Source organism: Rhinopithecus roxellana, chromosome 5 (genome assembly GCF_007565055.1).
Source record: "Rhinopithecus roxellana isolate Shanxi Qingling chromosome 5, ASM756505v1, whole genome shotgun sequence".
Lineage (NCBI taxonomy): Eukaryota > Metazoa > Chordata > Mammalia > Primates > Cercopithecidae > Rhinopithecus > Rhinopithecus roxellana.
The window spans coordinates 25,403,386-25,425,655 of NC_044553.1; positions in this window are offsets into that span (position 1 = coordinate 25,403,386).

The window sequence follows — 22,270 nt, forward strand, 5'->3', positions numbered from 1 at the left end:
AGGTGGGCGAATCACCTGAGGTTGGGAGTTCAAGACCAGTCTGACTAACATGGAGAAACCCTGTCTCTACTAAAAAATACAAAATTAGCTGGGCGTGCTGGCACACGCCTGCAATCCCAGCTACTAGGGAGGCTGAGGCAGGCGAATCGCTTGAACCTGGGAGGCGGAGGTCACAGTGAGCCGAGATCGCGTCATTGCACTCCAGCCTGGGCAACAATGAGCGAAACTCCATCTCAAAAAAAAAAAAAAAAAAAAGAACAACAAATTATATATCTGATAGGAAGTTAATATCATATATATGGTATTATATATATATATATATATATATATATATATAATCTGAGATATAATGTGTGAGAGAGATATATATCTCAAACAACTCAGTAGCAAAAATAAAGTAAAGTAATCCCAATTAAAAAATTGACTAAGGACCCGAATAGACATTCTTCAAAGAATACATGCAAATGGCCAGCAGGTATATAAAAAGGTGCTCCACATCACTAATCATCACAGAAACACAAATCAAAACCACAATGAGATACCATCCCACACCTGTTAGATACGGGTTATCAGAAAGACAAAGACAAAAGGTAAGTATTGGTGAGGATGTGGAGGAAAAGGAACCCTAGTACACTGTTGGTGGGACTATTAAATAGCAGAGTCAATATAGAAAACAGTATGGAGGTTCCTCACAAAATGAAAACTAGAACTACCACATTATCCAGCAGTCCCACTTCTGGGTATATTTCCAAAGGAAATAAAATCAGTAAGTCAAAGATATACTTGCACTCCGTGTTCATGGCAGCATTATTTACAAAGTACAGAGGTAACCTAAATGTCCAGAAGTAGATGAATGGATAAAGAAATTGAAATTTCAGTACTGTGTGTGTGTGTGTGTGTGTGTGTGTGTGTGTGCACTGATTAACCTTGAAATAAAAAAGGGAATCTTGCCACTTGCAGTAACGTGGATGAACCTGGAGGACATTATGCTAAGTGAAATAAGGCAGAAACCGAAAAACAAATACTACATGATCTCACTTATATGTAGAATCTAAAAAAGTCAAACTTACAAAAGCAGAGAATAGAATTGTGGTTGCTAGGGTGTGGAAGAAGGGGTAAGTGGTGGAGGTATTCATCAAATGGTACAAAGATTCAATTACTAGAGATGAATAAGTTGTGGAGATCTAACGTACAGCATGGCATCTTGAGTTAATGATACTGTATTGCATACTTGAAATTTCCTAAGAAAGTTGATCTTAAGTGTCTTCACCACTAAAGAAAAAAAAAAAAAAACTATTTGAGGTTGATAGATGTGTTAATTTGCTTGATGTGGTAATTATTTCACAATATGTACATATATCAAAGCATCACACTGTATAATTAAATATATACAATTTTTGTTTCTAGAGTATGCATCAATAAAGCTGAAAGAAACATAAAAGATAGAATACTCAGTATTGTAACTTTCCGTAGCATTAGTGCATGATTCTTTCTTCTCACTGAGGCTCTAGTATCACCCCTTCCCATGTCATATGTTCACAGATGCCATGATGTCTTATTTTATCCTCCCAGGGTTGTAAGACGTGGTTACTTTAGTATTTATAAGTAGAAAGCTTTTTGAAGTACATAGTCTTCCTCTATTGATTATGGAGTATAATATGAGGATTGACCGTAGCACTCATCCTTACCAATACTTATCTTTTGTCTTTTGTCTTTTTGATAACATCTAGGTATTTCTAGTGCCTAGCAAAGGAGAAAAGAATGAGTAATCGAAATAAGTGTAATCATTTTTGTTGTTGTAGGATACAAGTTGTTATTATGTGCGTGACTTTTTAACTATACAACCAGGATACCTTCAGTGTCTCTAATTATCCATCTCTCATTGAATAGATTCAGCCAATGATGATTAAAAGTAAAACCACCACCCATAAGAGTAGCTACCTCAGTTTTCATAATAATTGAAAAGTAAAAATTACCTAGAATGGTGTCCCCAAACAGGAGGTGGTTTTCACTAAATTATATCACAATAAGTAGTGAAATATATCCACAAAAATTGATATGGGAGACTATGTAACGTCCTGAAAAGATGCTCGCAATATGTAGTACAAGGGGAAGAAGGATGAAGTACAACATATTCTTTCAGTATTATAAAAACAAAAGAGAAAAAGAGAGAATAAGACCAAACCATAAATACCAACATGAAGAACAACGACCAACCTGCTAAATTACCTCCAAGTGTCACGACTGAGAAGTAAGCTTGAATTTATTTTTAGTTTACATTTACCTGTTTTCTAAATTTCTAACTAGACATATTTCCTTTTAAAGAAAAGAGTTCTTGTGAGCACTTCTAATGGTTTTCCTCTGCCTTCCATTTTCATCAGCTTGATGACATCACATTCTCCTTCTCATTGTCTTTTGTAGCTCCTTTCAATTTACTAGCTCACCAGCACACCCAGTCAGCAAACACTCATTGAACTCTTGGTAATTTGTGTATGCAAGAAATGGAGCTTTGTTCAGATGATGTATAGAGAAATTAGACATAATCTCAAACCTCAAGGGGTTCACTATTCATGCCATGGTGCAGATTAATAGTTAAATATAGCTCTATAATGAGTGCTCATGGAAGTGACCATATGCTTAGAGTACAGGGCAAGGGCCCGGGTGTGTGTCAATAAGCAGGAATCAGAGACTTGCTTTATTAGAATTGTGCCTAAAATGAAAAGGAACACATGCAGGGTCCTCCTATGCAGGGTCTCCGTGGTATACTATAGGGACAATGGGTTATCTGTGCATCCACCTTAGAGAAAATGCTTTACTCACTTTAGCGTGATTGAATCTTTTGCTTAAATGGCACTATGATGTTGTTGGGTGTTACCAGAATTTTGCTGTATGGTCCTTCTGCTGATCTTTGCCTTTTGAGGGGAGGAAGAGCTGTTTTCACCACAGCTTAGCTCCATCAAATTAAAGGGAAATAAACACATGTATAGAACAAATCCAGAAGAGGATTTGTGAATTCTTAATTTTAGAAATACATACTTTTTAGGATAGAGTTAGTAAAAACATAAAAAGGAGAGAATTCATTTTAAACAGTCAGAATTATTTCTTGTATTTTAAGGCACAAATGTAACCCTTTAACCATCTTACAAGATGTCATATAATCTATGTTTCAGCCTTAATTAAAACATAAAGTGACATATCTTTTTGATAATGCTACAAGTTACCTTTCCCCACAATAGTTACTCCTTTTCAGTCTTTACTTTTCTGATCATGCTAATATAGTAAACCCCTGAAATGTCTACTCCATTTTTCAGTTTGGGTTGATTTCTTATCAATGCTTGGCAAATACCTCTTTTCTATTGCCTGTTTTTCTGTGAGGCCAACCTTGAAGAACACGTAGATCTTTCTTTGAAAGTGGTTGATCAGAACTCTGCATCTTTGTAAGTTCACTTGTTTCACCTTTATACCTTATTTAGATTGCTATTAAAAGATGTTAAAAAATTTGATGACTGTTGGATGTGTTTTCTGGTTGATGTGAAAAATAATACTGTTGAGGAATGTGAACATTCATTGATGAGTATTTATTAAAGTCTCAGACCCACCAAACCTTTAGCTTAACAGGTCAATCTTGGCGGCAAAAGTTGAAGAGAATCCAATTTGCTGATAACTAACAATATTTTATTATTACATCAGTACAACAGGTACTAGGAAACTGGCATACTCACATGCTACACAGTATTTTGTGCTTTAAAAATCTCTGACATGGTTTTCTTATTTTAATCATTGTTTTGGTGTCTAGAAAAATATGAATGTGTGTTTTTTGCTGCAAACTTAAGGTGTGTTTAACTGAGCTATCTTTCTTAAAAGAGAAGGTGGCCATTTTCCTTCATTTAATGTTGTGTAGTATACAAACAGTTTCCTGAACTGCTAGCCCTCAAAATGTTACATTTGACAGAAGCCAAAAGAACATGCTCTGAAAACAATATCCAAGTAATTGGGCACTTACATTTGAAAGACACAAGCACAGCTATGATGGCCATGGTGAGGGAGGATAACATGCTATTAAAGGTGACAGGTGCTGGGGCCACACTTGGGTTCAAGTCTTACTTCTCTCACGACTGACTATGTACTTGGGGAAAAATCCTTTATCCTCTATAAGAGTTCGTTTTCTCATCAGGGACACAGAGATTATGAATATTATCTCACTGTGATAGTGAATATTAAATGATATGCCTATATATAATGCTTGTAGCCTAGAGCAAGGCACATTGTCAACAACCTTGATAACAGTTGGCAAATATTGTTTTATAAAGGAAACTATGTAGTAAGTAGTTCCGCAGCTCTATCTTGTTTTATTCTGGTTCTGTCCCTTACTAGTTTGTATGCTTTGGCGCATGTCACTTCACCTTATTGCTCTTTAAATTTTTATTAAAATGATGTAGATACCTAAGCCTAACTAGCCTACCTCAGTTTCCAGGTTTACTTGCAAGCTCCTATCAAATCTGGGTGAAAAGTGACTTTCTCAAAAAGATCCAGAGGCTGGGAGCCGAGGTAGACATGGAGACGCATTGCTCTGGTCCTGTCCAAGCTGCTCAACCACCAGGGTTGTAGTTACCCAACAGCTGAAGCCTTGCTATTCTCAGGTGTTCCTGGTCAATGACTCAGCAAGGCGGGGCTAGCCAGGGGCAGATCCTTTGCAGGTGATTCCCAACCAATGCACGAGGAAGTGATGATGCAAGGGGCTGTCTAATTCCATTTATGCCCCTCAGGAAATTTCAATTTTTGCTTGAAGATGCTTCAAGGCTGGTGGAGACCTGCCCAATGCTCTGAGAGCCCCACCTGCCCAATCCTGCTTCCACCCTTTTCTTTTCACAGGTATTCTTCCCCAATACACCTTTCTCACATCTACTTTAGTCTTGGTGTCTGTGTCCTAGAGAACTCCACCTCAGACAGGAGCCAAGAGTAAAATAAATCAAGAACATCCAGCCATCATCAGAATCAGACAGGGTGACCAGGTAGACCCTGATAAGCATTGAGGCAAAGAGGTTCCAGCTAGACCAGAGGGGAATGGCCCAGCACCAATGCTCAGCTAAGGCTGTGCAGAGGGGGGAGATGAGCATCAAAGCACCTAACTAATGTAAAACTGCCATCTAAACTCCTAAAGCACTGTTCAAATGTCAGCAATTTTTCATCTGTGTGGCAATGCATTGTTTTGTGCCTTGCAGCATCGGGGCACCTACCTAATAAGGTTTCTGAGGTGTTGAGCACTGACTGCAGTCTTCTTTCAATTGGCAAAGTTGGTGTTATTTTAAAAAGCAGTCCTGTACTCAGAGGGCTGAGGCAGAGTTAATGTGACAGCAATAAAATTCAGGATGTGTGGAATGAACACAGGACCTTTGAGGCCGATGAAGTTCAGGATTTTTCTCTGGGCTGCCAGCTCCAGATTCTTACCTTAAGGGAAAACATGCTTCTGTTGAGGATTTTGATGACCTGTGTTTAGGCAACATAAGATAAGAATACGGAATTGTGAGAATTTGCTTTCAATAATCCCAGCTCTCTATATTGGACCTTTATAAAGAAGTTTGTTGTTGAAAAATAAATGGATAAATTGTTAATTATAGTGCAAGAATGGAATAGATTTACGGCATTCAGCACACATTTTAATGGACATTTGGTAAAGGGTGTACAGGGAAAAATGCACTGTTCATTGCTTTTGTGACCTTAGGATGGAGGCATTCTCTTCAAGCTACATAACTATCTTGGTTTCACTATATCTGTAATAATAAATTCACCTGCACTTTTTTTTTTTTTTTTGGCCAGGATTCCTTTATATGATCAAATTTTATAGAACTTCTTGGTTTAAATGTGTAGCAGGACAAATTGGCTGTAAAGGTGTGCCATATATTCACAGTGCCATGTTTTCCACTATAAAGATATACCTCAACACTTTCCACTAAGCATCTAAAACATATAGAAATGTTCAAGTGATGAGGGCAAGAAAATCTGTATTTTCAATCTTGAGAAGTGTGGAAAACATGACAAAATGGTAAAAACTATTGTGTTTTCTAGTTAGAAACGTAGAAGTTGTAAAATTTGGTTTCCTTACTAATATTGGGCATATGGAATTTAGAAGTATAACTATGTTTCAATATATTGTTGTTTATTGTAATATAGCTTTTCCAAGTGAACTAACTTTTCATTAGATTTCGTTTTTGTTATGCTGGAAGCCTCAGTCATATTCTGAGAATCAAAACTGAATTGTAGAGGCTTGGCACAGTGGCTCACACCTGTAATCCCAGCACTTTGGGAGGCCAAGGTGGGTAGATCACCTGAGGTCAGAAATTCAAGACCAGACTGGCCAACATGGCAAAACCTGTCTCTACTATAAATACAAATATTAGCCAGGTGTGGTGGCACGTGCCTGTAATCCCAGCTACTCGGGAGGCTAAGGCAGGAGAATCGCTTGAACCCAGGAAGCAAAGGTTGCGGTGAGCTGAGATCACGCCATTGCACTCCAGCCTGACCGACAAAGTGAGACTCTGTCTCAAAAAAACAAAAAACAAATACAAACAAACAAACGAAAAACTGAATTGTAGAATATGTCCGGGGCATCATAGTTTAAGTAACAGTAAAGTACTCTGAGCTCTGACCTTTTCTCTTCAGTGTTGTGTAGACATGTAAAACAGCTTTGAGTAACAAAATAAAGTTTAAAAAAGAAGGAAAAGTATATAAACTTAAGCCACATTTGCCTAATCAGCTTGAATTTTTAGCTATTGCTATCAAAGTTCTTGTTTGATGCATCTTTGCAGTTTTTATCGATTTCTGATGTACAGCGTTTTATTTGATAGAGGCAAGGTACACAGAAGCTTTCTGTGAGGGGAGACACCTGGAATCTAGTTCTATACCAGTGGGTTCTGTGACCTGAGCCCATCCCTAAAGCCGAGAACTCTTGGTCTCCTTATGTTCAAATGGAGGCGCTACATCTAGATAGGCTAAAAAAGTCTCTCTTACTCTAACCTTTAATTATCAACTCTTCCCCATGCTTGTTATTTCTTAAGTTTGCACTTTCACAAACACAAATAAAAATTTTGCATGAAACAGAAACTGGAGGTCTCTGAAGTAAAGTAGAAAAGGAACCCAAGACAATTATTAGGTAAAATCTCTGCTATCCTGGGCCAGCTACTTTCCTGGGTAGACCCCTTAGAAGTGTCTAACAGTTGTTAAACTTTGAAAGTAACTTTCACAGCATCAGATCCTGAAAGGTCCTGCCTGTTCATAATCCCTTCAAAGGTGGTAGAAGTGGAGGCTCACTTTCATTACTTCGTGCCTTGAATCCAAGAGATTTGCAGCAGTATGAATTTTCTGACAGCAAAATTATTCTCTTTTCCTAATAGGCTTTTTACTTGGTTTTGCTTTGTACTTGTAAAAAGAGATGCACTTGGATTAGCTGGGTCATTTGGGGAAGAATGTCTGCCAGATGTACACTCTATGATTCAGATATTGTTATTGCTGAAGACATACCATTTTTTTTTTCATCTTCAGGAAGTTTGACACTTGAATCCAAACACATCGTAATTGATTGCAGTGTTTGTTATATTTCCATATACTTTAAGAATCCCAATGATTACAGTTTCATGAAGAAATTTTTTTTTCTTTAGTAAGCACCTGCCTTCCCACAGTCAGTGTGACTCTTCCCCAAGGAGTTCCTATAGAGTTTGAGTGATGGTGAACGCTCACCTTGTTAGTTTCTTGCCCATTCTTGAAGACAACTGCTAGAAAAAGCATCCAATAGAAGTTCACAAACCAGAAATAAACTGGATTTTTTCTTCTGGTTTCTCAAGTGAAAAATTCAGTACTCCCCAAAGACCAAAATTTGTTCTGCTTTTGATATTAAAAAGAATATTTTTTTTCTGTTCATCTTCTACCTTGGAATTATATTAACCTATTGCCATACATAATTTTACAATCCCATGGGGCCATGGTATGATTGATACATATGACATAAACACGTATTATGGAAATTGCACGAATACTAAAGAAGAAGGACACTGATTCACTGTGGGACATTTGGGAAGTAGCTAGCTGACCTCTTGGAGACTCAAATCCCTCATCGGTGCAGGAGGCTCTACTGCCCTCACAATGTTCCTGTAAGAACCAAATGAGGGAATGCATGTGCACTGCAGCATAGCACAGTGCCTGGCAAATAGTACACTCAACAAATTACATGACAATTTATTTTCTCCTGGAGAAAGATATTTTCAATTTCTGAATCATATTAACCACTTTAAATAATATTTTATAATCTAACTTAATAAATGCTTGTAAGTGGGGAAGAAAAGTTTGATACAATACATTGCTCTGGGAATTTTCCTCTTTATTCTGGGAAACGACACACATTTATGACCAACTGATGAGTGAATTTGGTACAGGTCATTGGAAATGCCTTTCTCCACGCCCCCCATTCTTGGTAAAGAACATACGGTTATGATATTAAGAGACATTTTAAAGTGCTTCATTCTTTTCTTTTTAGGCATCTTAAAGGCAGGTGGTCTAGATTTACTCATTAATATTTGCAAATTGTCATGTAAATGCTTATTATCAGTACAATTATGGTTCATCACATTGACAATAAACTGAAGAAAAAAAAATATCTAAATCCAGTAGCAAAGATAAGAGCCTCCTTCTATGGATGACTCCAGGGAAAATACTTACATACTAAATAGAAAGAGATATTAGTTTAAGAATTAAAAACATCAAGGCATACTGTTAGAGCTGATGTGGATCAAATATTACCAGAATCGGTGACTTTTTAATCACTCCAAAACACAAGTAACATACTTTCACTTTCATAGAGCTGGAGAATTTTAGAAAGGCTAAATTGGTCTTTATGGGTAAACTTTTTCAGGTTTACAAAGTTTTAGTCAATTATAAAGCTTGAAGGATTATGAGAGAACCAACTCCCTGCAAACATTTCTAGAATACTGTCTATCTGCCAAATGTCACTTGATTATGTGCTGAAGGTAGACAGAAAGTTCATGTGTTTGATTTACGGATCAGAGTTGCTGTAGTGCTGGCTCCCATGTGAGTCCATGGTATGACAAGGGCAGCTTTTATGGGGTGTACAAAGCAAAGATTCATTTCAGGACAGTGATTATGAAAATAAAGATATTTTAAAGTAACCCTAGTCCCTGACAGAAATTGGAAACTTAGGGCAAGAGGTGGCTAATGCCCAGAAGTGCTCTGGGTAAAGGCTAAACAATTGGCTTTTACAGAGGATAGGTGAGAGGCCAATTTCTGTGGTGTAGAACCCACCATGGCTGATTTCAAGTTACCAGCATGAAAGTACTGAACACATAGATGGGTAGAGATACTAAGAACTGGCTCTTGCAAGATGGGCTCCAGCACACCACTGACTCTCTCAGTATGGCTGGCTCATCTCTGCCTTCTTTTCTTGTTGGCTTATCATAAAATGGAAAGTCTTACTGTGGTTAATCAGGTTTTACAAATATTTTCTTTCATTTTCTTACCAGGGACATAAGAATAAATTTGATCAAAGTAGATAAGGAGAAACTGGATACAGGTGGCCCACGTATAACCTGGAGGGTGTCATTTATACCATAGTTTATGTGGATGGTGCCTCCTGGAGTTGTGCAGGACAGAGCCTGCACAGTTATGTGTGGTGGCCCTGCCACACCTTCATCTGCTTGACTTCACTACCTGTCATAACTTCACTACCTGTCATGACTTCACTACCTGTCACACCATACATAGGCGCGCGCGCGCACACACACACACACAGATAACACAGATACACACACACACACATGCCTAGCAACTTATGATGGATTACATCATATCTCCTACTCTGTGCTAGGCAGTTATTATTCCAGCTCATTCCCTTCCTCCAATCTAAACTTGACCTGTGACTATTTTGGCTCCATCTGATGGTTCTCCTCACAGGATACCGGAGCAAGCCTAGAGGGGAATCAGGAAGATGGAAATAGGGACCTCTGAAAGCAGTGTTCATCAGCTTTGTGCTGATGTGTTTCAGAACACAGTCTGGGAGGAAAGGGTAGAGGAGGCACAGGATTACCCACAGTTCTGTCACTAGCCCAGGAGCACTTAGGCGCAGTGTTCATTATCTGGGGGAGGAAAAAGAATAAATCAGTGCTTCTACATTCAGCTAAATTACCCTTAAAAGACCTTGCCACTCAGTTGGCTTCCCCAGCTGAGTCATGGCTTCCTGAGCAGCCAGGGGGCCTAAGGAAGACTCTGTGGGTGGCTCTGAATGGGGCAATAACACAGTGCTAATCCCACCAACTTGGACATGAGCTTTTAAAAAAGAACAACAAGCCCAGTTGATTGATGGTGTTATTTTGGATTTTTGTGGGAAGGAGTTTACTTTGGGAGTATAGGGAAACAGACACTTGTGCTGCTCAGAGCTTTCAAAATGCAGGGAGGATTTTGGAGGAGAGAATGTCATGTTCCCAGAGTTTTAGGGCACACCTGAGAGCATCATCTGGCAGACCAGGACTCAAGGGACTTGGAAGCAGGCACAGTCGGGCTCTGCCTAGGCACAGCTCTAAGTGTGGTCTATGGCTGTGTGCACAATACTGGCGAACTGGTACCCTCCTCCCCCACATACACACTTACACATGCTCATCACTTCTTCCAATCCCAAAATAAATAAAAATAAATCTGGCTACCATGTTCTTTGCTGCCAAAAATAACTAATAAAGCAGTCATTTTAATTTTTTAAGGATATAATGGATCTTTCCAACAGAATGCCAAACTACAGAGATGTGTGGAATACGAGCACAATATATACTATGTGAGTAAAGAAGTTACAGGCTGCGGGTAATAGGAGAACTACTTCAGGGCAGCTATGGGAAAGCTAAAAGGAGTTAGAAGTAGGGGAAGGTTATGAGAAGGTCATTAGGCCATTTCACAGAACCCAGTAGCAGAAAGGCCACGGATGTATGGACTGGAACCTGGATTGGAGCATGGGGAAGCCCTGCATGGATTGGTGACTTTTTCCCCAGAGTGTGGGTTCGTGACTCTTTAGCTACAGATCAGTAATCTGTACATAGGTCTACAGGACAGAAAAGGATGGCCAAGAGCTCCTGAATTTTACATCTTCCAGTCCAGGGACTAAAGAGATTTCTCTTTCCAACCCAGTCAACAAAATTCATGAGGAAGAAACAGCAGTTTCCCCAGGTCAGGTGTGACCCCTGATCCATCAATCGTGGATGGGCACAGAGTCTGGGAAAGATTTTGATTCACCGGGCTCAGGTCTCCTCTGCCTGCAGAAGTGAATACTACTTTGCCTCCTGCTGGAATCCCTCTCCGTCCATGAAAATACACAACAGATCAGAAGGGTCAGGGGTTTGGAGTCAGGCAAATCTGAGTATCAGACCTCACTGTCTCACTTATTAGTTGTTCAGCTCTGGACAAATCACTTAATCTCTTCAAAATTCAACATCCTCATCTATAAAACTGAACTAAAACTATCGGCCATGCAGCATTGTCAATCTAAAAGGATGCTGGGTGGGACTTTTCCTCATGCCCAAAAGTGAGGCCAAAAAGAACTGTGAAGAAATTGACATTCTCTGGCACAGTGGTTCTCAAAGTGAGACCTGGGACCACCATCATCAACCTCACCTGAGAACTTGTCAGAAATGCAAAATCTTGAACTCTAGCTTAGACTTACTGCATCCGAAATGTTGGACATGGCAACCAGTGATCTGTGTTTTAACAAGTCCTCCAGAGGATGCATGCCGCAGGTTGAGAACTTCTGCTGTATGGACCTAGAAGGAACCTCCAAAGAGCCCTCCAAAGTGGACCACAAACTCCTGGTGGAGGCCAACTGAATCTACTCCTCCCAGGCACCCTCTTCTCAGACAACAGTCTATAATGCAGGCTATGGGGAGGACAGGCACAGGAGGGAATTTCTAGAGTCCAAAGTGTTTGGGATATCGAGGGTCTAGTGTGGTTTACATGGGAAGAAATAAAGTTTCTCCACCCTAAGCCAAGTGAAGATTAAAGATTGGGGGTGTTTGAAACAATGGGAAATTAAGTCTCCCCTGGCCAGGTTCTGTATAGCTGTGGAAAATTGTAGACCTGCTTTGATGCCAGCACTGTTGGAAGAAATTCTTGGGAGAATATTTCTCCTCTTTGAGAGCTTCTAGACCCTGTAGAGAGAGGGGAAGCAAAGGGAACTAGCAGACCATGTCTCCTCCTCACTGAAGGATAGGCCAACCAGATAGGCAGGGGAGGGTAGGAGACTGTGGCTTTAAATGGGAGGAGCTAAGCCTGGCATACTGTAAAAACACTGTTCCAATAACCGGAGGTAAATAGGTGCCATAGGATGTGACCCACATGGCATTACATCATTGCAAAGAGTGATTTTAAAAAAGAGTTGTGTTGAAGGCAATTAGTAGAAAATAAATAAAAAAAAAGTATTTGAGATGCTGTTTGGAAAACACATAAGTGTCCAGGATGGTTAATAAAGCATTGTCATTTATGGAGGGCCTCCATGGTCCAGACTCTTTGTTAAGCAACTAAAAAAAAAGAATCACATTACATTTTTATAACAACATTGTGCTGTGGTTATATTTACTTCCCACATTACAGAGAAGAAAACTGAGGCCCAGAGGAGGGGAGACAAGTTGCCAAAAGCACACGGTGAGTCAGCAGAACCCAGCTCCGGCCACCATGCACCTCTCCCTGACACTGAAGCCTCATTGTAACCATTGCTTGTTTAGGGTGGCTTTTTTAATAACACATTAATCCCTAAATCGGGGATGTTACTCATTTCCTTCTGGAATGGAATCCCTGAGCATTCCAATTGCAGATCAGGGTAGGGAGACTGTCTCTCTGTGCTTCACTAGTTCTTGTGGATCCCCACACAGGGGTCCTGGCCAGGGAGAGTCTCAACGCTGCTATTTCAGAACCAGGAGTCGGCTTTTCAGAGCTGGTATTTATTAGGTTGGTGCAAAAGTAATTGTGGTTTTTGCCATTACTTTTAGTGCCAAAAATCACAATTACTTTTATACCAACTTAATACATGACTCTGTTTTGTGACTTAAAACTCAAGGCAAAGATAGTCCAAGTGCTAACTTCAGTTTCTCAGACAAAGCTCTAGATAATGCCTATGAAAGGGCTCTGTAAATCGTGAAAGGACCAACCAGTGTGCAGCCTCACGGTGGAGTCACCTGGACTCTACTCAGAAAGACTGCAAAAGTCTCTTACTTTGAGAGTGGCAAACGGTGCTTTCGGGCATCTTCCAGTCCTGAAAGTAAAATTGAAGCCATTCAATGCCTGTTTCTCCCTTGCACACACACCCGTTTATGAGCATGAATCACAGATTTCCAAATAACAAATATGAACTTTAAAAAAAACAAAAAAACAAAAAACACCCACCGCATAGCCCAGAGCCTTCCAACACCCCCTTTCCAGCTGTCGATCAAGGCGGATTCTGACTAGCCCAGGAGGAGGGGGTGGGGAGGGGGAACTATTAAATCAGGCCCCAGGAGGTTCAACACTTGCAGCAATTTGTAGTGAAATTACCAGCTGAACTTGGTTTAGAACCTGGCTGGAGCCCTCCCTGAAGGGTGTGGTGTCAGAGCTGAGCAATTTGCTGTGGGTGAAAGCTTTGTGGTTGATTACTGAGCTAAGGAACAGGTCACCGAAAACCACAGGAGCCGGAGGGTGTACCAGAAAAGCTTCCAGCTGCAAGAAGCCATGCTAAGGTCATTTTCATTCTTTTCTAAGCATCTAGAAATACATTGCTGTTAATTCTAATGAAACTTCAGCAGGTCCTCAAATAACATCTTTTCATTCAACGTCTTTTGATAACATTGATGAGAAAAAAATAAAAAATATCAATTCCTGGCCAGGGCTACCATCTGTGTTTGCAAGTCCCATTTCTGCCTGGGTTTTCTCTGGGTACTTTGGTTTCCTCCCACATTTCAAAGACGTGCATGTTAGGTCAGTCTAAATGGCCCCAGTGTGAGGGAGCGTGGGTATAGGTGTGAGTGTGCCCTGTGATGGGATGGTGTCCTGGCCAGGACTGGCTTCCACCTTGAGCCCTGAGCTGCAGGGATAGACTCCAGCCACCTGAGACCCTGAACTGGGATAATTGGGTAATCAATCATCATGCTTGTGTTTATTAATCTTTCATCAGTGTATGTATAGCTAGCATGTATTTCAGTGTTGAATATTATAAGTGTTTTAGTCTTTATTTAGAAGTTTGGGGATGTTTTTGTGACCAGAAATGCGCTGTAGAAACTTAACTCTTGTTTATATCATTTAGCCTAGGGTAAAACTGGTTTTGTTACACATGATTTTGCTTAATGCTGTGGTTTCCAAGAACGGACAGATGACATTAAGTGACGACTTTATTAGATATGCAAGCTGACTGGCTTGCAAAAGAGCTCCAACAACATCCTATTTGGAATGGAGACCAGTCTCATAAGGCAAATCTATAGGAGCTTAGCTGTTGAGGAGTCAGCTCTTCCTTCTAAAGACCTGCCTCTCCTTGTCCAGAGAGCCTATGCCACCCAAAGGGACTGTGTCCTAACAGAAAGGCAGGCTGCCTTCCAGAACAAGGATTAAAGCACAGAAACTCAGGATCCCTCCCCCAACTTTATGTGGCTCACACAATATGAACTGATGCTCACACTTTATACTTGTAATTGTGTCTCTACATTTATTATTGATAAAGTACTATCTTAGGTATGATCTCATTTAATATTTACAACTAACCTGGGTGTGGTGCTTTTAAGCCTCATTTGACAAAAAAGCAAAAGAAAACATCCAAGTGTTTGTGCCAACAGGCATAGTAATGAATGGCATAAAAATCAATGTTGAGAGATTTGTCCAGTATGTTTATCAATACCCCCTAGAATATACTTCATGTTAGATCTTTTAAGAATTCGTGCACAGAAAAAAATCCTACAAGAAATTATCTGTTCTTCAGAGTCAGTATTCCTGTCTCTAATGATTATGGGTCATAGGGCTCCTCAAGCTCTCCCTTTTCTCTAGGCTTCCAGGAAGACCAGAACAACCAACAGAGGGCAATTCATGCAACTCTGTGAGCCTTCATGCATGGTATATTGGCTTTCTCTTTTCTTTGAGCTAGTTTTTCTTTTCTTCTAATTAACTTGTCTATATACAGAAACTTTAGATTCTTTGGGAACTGAGGACAGCCATAAATAAATCCATAAATATAATAGAAACAAGCAAAAGCATGAGTGACAGAGCTGGCCTCCAAGACAGACCTACTGATTGCAAATTCATTTCCACATCACCATGTGGTCTCTTCTGGCATTTCCACTAGAGGATCCTTGGGACAAGGTGCAGGTGGCTTCTGGAGGGATGATATATTAGTCCATTATTACATTTCTATAAAGAAATATCTGAGACTGAGTAATTTATAAAGAAAAGAGATTTAACTGGCTCATAGTTTTGCAGGTTGTTCAGGAAGCGATAGTGCTGGTGTTTGCTTCTGGGGAGGCCTCAGGAAGCTTGCAATCATAGCAGAAGGCAAAGGGGGAGCAAGTGCCTTACATGACAGGAGCAGGAGCAAGAGAACGTGCAGGGAGATTTCACAAGCTTTTAAATAACCAGATCTCACGAGAACTCACTCACTATTGTAAGAACAGAACCAAGGGGATGGTGCTAAACCATTCATGAGAAATCCACTTCCATGATCCAATTACCTCCCACCAGGCCCCACGTCCAACGTTGAGGATTACAATTCTACATGAGATTCAGGTGGGGACAAAGACCCAGACTATATCAGATGGGAAGGTAAGGGATACAGAACACTGCAACCACATTACTGTGCCCTCACCTGTCTGGGCAGCCGAGATCTCAGGTCTCATCAGAATAAAATGGTCTAGAAGTTGCTGGCCACATGCCACTGATTTTCTCTCCCAGGAGCAACCCAGCAGGCTTTCCTTGAGGGGGAAATTTAATTACAAGAAATTTGCAAACATATTTGGGAAGAAAGGTAGGGCAGTTACCCTTTAATTAGATAGAGGCTGGTTTTAATTGCCTTCCTGGCAGTGTGTTCCCTTGGGAGTCTGGTGCTTGTGCAAATGAAGACTTGAGCAGAGAATTAGAAAAGGAGCTATGGTTTGGACATTCCTCACTATTGGACTGGCTACCACATTCAGTCCTAAATTCCAGCCTGATAGAGCTATTTTCAGATTTCTTTAGATGGAACCTTACTTCCATCAATGTGATGTTGCTTCCAGTCTGCTGGAGCCGAGGGGCAGTAGTAGAGCAGATTATTTGGTCTGCAGTGGCCCTAGGTCAGAGCAAGGCATGCTCAATAGTCTTCTGCTAGAAAATTCCAAACTCCTCAGACCCACTTTCCATGTAAGGAGTCTGAATGTAAGTGTGTATGTTCCAGAGTATTTGTACATGGAAGTGAGAGTGTGTGTGAGTAAGCATGTGTTTGTGTGAATGTGTGTGTGAGTGCATGAGGGTGGGTGAGTGTGTAGGCATGTGTGTGTATGCATGAAGAAATATGTGTTTGTGTGTGTGTTTATCGGAGTGAGCCAATGTATGTGTGCATGAGTGAGCATATGAGTGTGAGTGTATGAGTGTATAAACATGCATGTGCATGTCTGTGTATGCATAAGTGTGTATGAGTGTGAATTGCATAAGTGTTTGAATGAGAATGTGAGTAAGCTTTTGAGTGTGCATGTGAGTTTGCTATGGTCTCTCTAGTTGCATTAGGAGGAGGAATGGGGGGGAAAGAGAATGAAACCAGAATGGGCAGATTGCTCGACCTTGCCCTGACCTGAAGGAGACAAAAGCGCAGAGCTAAAACTGTTGGCTATAGTGAAAACACAGCTTATCTCCCTCTCACACCTAACCATCCTTAAATAAGTAAGGGAAAGGAGACAAACAAGATTCCCTAGAAAACAAGATAATGAAGTAATCTTCCCATTCGGCTTCCCACGCAGGGTCCACAGAGAGACAGGCATGTGGAACAGCCTGCAGGCGGGTTCACAACACATTCTATGTCCACCCAAGCTTGTTCTGAATTGCACAGATGGGATGCTCGAGCCAGAGTGATTTTAGTGAGCAGCAGAACCAATGACATCATTTTGGCTGTAAGACAGTGGAGTCCCTAAGGAGGTCTTGTTTCCCTCATTTACTGAAAACACAGAACGCATCAAGGGCAGAACTGGGGCCAAACCCCAGCGTTCTTGATGTGCATTTAGAAGATAATTTATCCTGGTTGCCTCAGAGATGCCTGCTTACGCACATATTGTCCAGTCTTCCTACTAATCCCTTCTTCCCATCCTGTCAGATGCCGTGTAGCTCATGTCTGGGATATTTATGCTCTTTTATCACTGGTCTCCTTTTTCACCCCATTCTATACATCACTGCCTCTTAATCAACTTTAAAATTGCCACGAGGATGTCACTCCCTTGTTCAGAGATATTTGCTGGCTCCCCATTACCTAGAAAATAAAACCTGAGATACTGAGTTTGCAGCCAAGATTCAGTACAATCTAATTCTCACCTTTCTTATTTTTGACATAGCTTCTTCCACTTTATCAAAACTTGTCTACTAATTGCATAACACACTCTATTTATTCATTCTTTTATTCAAAAAATACATATTAAGCACTTTTCATGTCCCAGTCAGCACACTAGAGACCATATAACATGATGCTTAATAAGCACCTGCTATAAGCAGCTATGCTACTAGATTCTCTGTAGGAAATATTAATATACAGGGCTTCTGTGTGTACCACTTCATGGGTGCCATATACAGAGATGACAATATGATTATGCCTTTTGTATTTTGTAGCATGTCACCCCTATGTGTAATCTTTACAGCCTTGAAAGAGGAGTGGTTATATTAAATTCATTGTATGGTTGAAAAAACTAAGGCACAGTGTGGGCCTTGAAACCCAGGGACCTGGATTCAAAACCATTATATATAATTAACATTGTTCTCTTCTGCAGGTTCTCCCAGAAGATCCATGATCATACACTTTTCTGCTTTTAATTTTTGTTTTTGTATGCTAGAGTTGATGAAAGAATTAACCAGTCAATCTTTATCAAGGCAGGTTTGCATTTTCTATTTCTTCTGTAGCTGCATCAGCCCATCTAAATTCTACGATAGAGTCAATGTGCTGTCATTGAATGATCATGAGTTTTGGGATCTGACTATTCTTAATTCAAATTCTGGTTCTGTTTATTAGCCTAGGTAATATTTACCAAATTAGTTAACCCTATGAATAAATTTCTCATTCATTAAAAGGTTATAATATATTATAGATATTAAAATACATACATATACATATATATATATGTTGCAGAATTTGTAGGTAGATTGAAATACAATGGAAAGCAGAGCCTTTAATATAGTACCTGCCATACAATCTACTACTCAATGAACATTAGCCATTGCTTTCCCATCACAGTACTCAGATTAGAGCGAGGGAGAGGCTGCCATTCCTGCTATGAGACTCTTCTCTGGGATGAATGCTTGAAACAATTTTCTGCCATTCTCAGGGAAATAAGGTAAGAAGTATACTTTCAAAGGTGTGCCCCTCATGCCTCTGTCAAACCAGATTATTTCTGGGTCAGCTCTGAAACACACTTCCACAGATTATTTCTAAGCCTTTGCTTGTAGATATTTTTGAACCACAATCCAGGGATCTAAGAGGGAAATTATGTCCTCCAATGCCTGTGTTCCTGGGAAGGAACTTTCTATACTTTTCCTGTTTCTGTCTGTGTAACTTCCCACACCCTACCAAGGGCAGCAGAACGGGGTCCCAAGACTGCAGGGTGCTGCCCAGTATGCAATTGAGATACATCACAAATGCACAGTTTCTATCACACAGTCACACTGCACGTGATACGTGATAACTGCCAAATGGTCTCTTTCTGTTGCTCCAATCAGCAAGTACACTTTTAAGCCCGAAGACTTGGAGGTTATGAATTTCATGTTGGTTCTATGCCTGATGCCAAATTAGATTAGATTCTACTTTCGTCCTAAAAAAAAAAAAAAAAAAAAAAAAAAAAAAAAAAAAAAAAAGCTTTTCTTTGGAAAAAAAAAATATTTTTTGTCCAATTTATATCTTAGGTTTACCATGGGGGCTTTAAAGTTGTTCTCATTGGAGATTCTTGATTGGCTGGAAGCCCCTGTGCTGTGCATATAAGAAGTGGCCGAATAACAGTGGAATGATACCAGTAGTAGTAGTACTAGGTAATGTATTTAAGCATCATGTTCATTGTTTTGCATTTATTATATCACTGCCAATGACTCCAGGCCACATACCAGACACACTAAAGGAGCCTTTCCTAAAATACAGATTTCCAGGCCACATCCCATACCTCAGAACCGCGTGTAAAATTCTATATTTTAAAAAATATTTTATAGTGATTCTAGTGCATAGAAATACAGCAAAAGTGGAAAAAATCCCAGGGGTGATAACTACTATCAATGACCGGAGTAGGAAAAGTCATTTCCCAAGGTCATTTAGGAAGTGGTAAAACTGTAGACTGGAACTCAATCCATCCTGATCTCAGAACTTGAAAACATAGCCCTTACCTTGTGTGAAAATGGTCCAAGAGCGTAGACCAATCCTGTGGGATGCTGAGGGTCGCTACCTGTGTACTCTGACTCAATGGGTCTGAGAAAAAGCCCAGGAATCTACATTTTACAGAGCCCTCTGTTACCCTACATGATTTTGATGCGGGTGACCTGAGAACCATATTTTTGTAAAACTGCTCTACTTTCTCCAATCTAAAGAAAAAAATGCAAACATGCTTTCTCCTAATTACCTGGCCTATTTCTTAGCTTACCTAGTCAAATCAGCCATTTCCACTGACATGTCATGAGACCCTTTTCATTTTTCCATTTCTCAATCTTTCTTATCTTCCTATGAGCAGATTACCAAATAATAGGTCTGTTAATTCTGGAGTCTAGAGTTCTGAGACCTTCATGTTCCCTTTTTTTTTTTTTTTTTTTTTTTTTTTGAGACAGAGTCTCACACTGTCACCCAGGCTGGAGTGCAGTGGTGCAATCTTTGCTCACTGCAACCTCCCCCTCCCGGGTTCAAGCAATTCTCCTGCCTCAGCCTCCTGAGTAGGTGGGACTATAGGCATGTGTGACCATGCCTGGCTACTTGTTTTTTTTTTTTTTTTTTTTTTGCATTTTTAGTAGAGATGGGGTTTCACCATGTTGGTCATCATTCCCACTCTGTACTAGATCCAATCTTCTCACTGTAGTAGAAATTTCTGTTCACAAGTTTTCTTAGGATCTACACAAGTTTACATAATCTGTGCCCTCCCTAAGTCATTTTCTAGCACTCTTGCTCCCATTTGCTAAGATGACTACACTGGCCTTATTCTGTACGTGTTACACGTGGAGAGTTCTCAGGCAATTTATTTAAAAGGTCTTCCCATGCACAAAGTGAAACTTCTCCCTTACGTGAGAGGCTGTATGAGGAAGTGGAAGGTGTTGGGCGTGCACTTATCGTGACTATTAAGAACCGAGCCATGTGCCACATTTTCTTAATCCAGTCATCATTCTTAGCAAACTATCACAAGAAGAGAAAACCAAACACCGCATGTTCTCACTCATAGGTGGGAACTGAACAATGAGATCACTTGGACTCAGGAAGGGGAACGTCACACACTGGGGCCTATCATGGGGAGGGGGGAGGAGGGAGGGATTGCATTGGGGAGTTATACATGATATAAATGATGAATTGATGGGTGCTGACGAGTTGATGGGTGCAGCACACCAACATGGCATAAGTATACATATGTAACAAACCTGCACATTATGCACATGTACCCTAGAACTTAAAGTATAATAAAAAAAAAAAAAAAAAAAAAAAAAAAAAGAACCGAGCCATGGAGTAGACCTGACAATGTGAGAATTCTAACTTTGCCAGGTAGTAGCCACAGCATCTTAAACAAGTTACTTAATCTTTTGGGGATCTCAATATCATTATCCATAAAATGAAGATAATATCAGGACTATAACAAGAATTAAATGACAACACATGTAAATGTCAATTAGAATTACATTTAAAGTCAGACAGACTTAGATTTGAATTCTCCTCTGCCACATGCTTGAAGTTAACCTCAGCAAGTCTAGGGTTATAAAATAAATTTAAAATTGTCTACCTCATGGGGTGTGGTGGGGAGTGAGTGCAAATGCTAATGTTTAGAAAATTCCCAGAACATTTCCTGGCACATAGGAAATGCTTCATAAAAGTTAGTTATTATCCTCAGCTCCACTCCCAGAGGCCTATTCAAAGAATCCACATTGCTAACAAGCCCAGATCATGTTAACTCATAGAACCCCTGATGTTCCAGGTACCTACAGTGAGTGCCACAGAGAATGGACTCAATACAAGGGGGGAAGCCTGAAGAGTCTTCATCTTCATCTAAAGGGCTGACTATGGGGGTCCCAGAAAAACTCTGCGTACCCTACAGTCACATTATAGGAAGTTTTTTCTTTTAAATTCAGGAAACTGCCTATAACACGTTTCAGAAAAATGACCCTCAACCATGTCTGTCTCCACTCTCATGTTCCCACTGAAGTTGCAGATATACAGTGCCTGTGTCCACCTGCTCTGAGCCTGTCATCTCAGAGCAGTGACTCTTGACTTTTTGTTGGCTTCACATTTATCATATCTGTGGTGATTTTATCACAGTTACTATTAACTTTGCATCAGCCCAAAGGGCTCCACAGGTCCAGATGAACCAGAAGTATTTTGCCCCTTTATTTTCTTCAAACCCTTTTCTAAGAATAGTAACAAAACCAGAAAGCCCTGGAGCCTTCATCCTCATTTATTTTACTGCCTGGATATAATTTAAGGAGATGCACTAAAAATGTCAAAAGTGAACAAATTGAAAAGAGTGTTTCAATCCTCCAGGCATGAGACAAACTCTCCAGGAAACTAATCTTTAAAATATTTCGAACTGACCAAAGGTTAATTTTAAACCCTTAAGTGAAAAGTGATGATTTTTGTCCTTATCTGCTGGGTACAATACTGCAGACTGAGGTACAGTGGGAAGACAGTCCCTCTTTTCTGTTCCCACGACCCAAGGCGGGGTCCCCCACAGCAGAGGCATCTCTGCTTCCTGTTTGCACCATTTCAATGGATGGTGCTCCCATCTCTTTAAGCTGCCGCTCTTCCAACTGGGCAGGGCTGATTAGGAAGATGCAGTTCCTGACCACTGATGCTTTGCTATGCTAAGCTGGAAAATGTCTCCCTCTG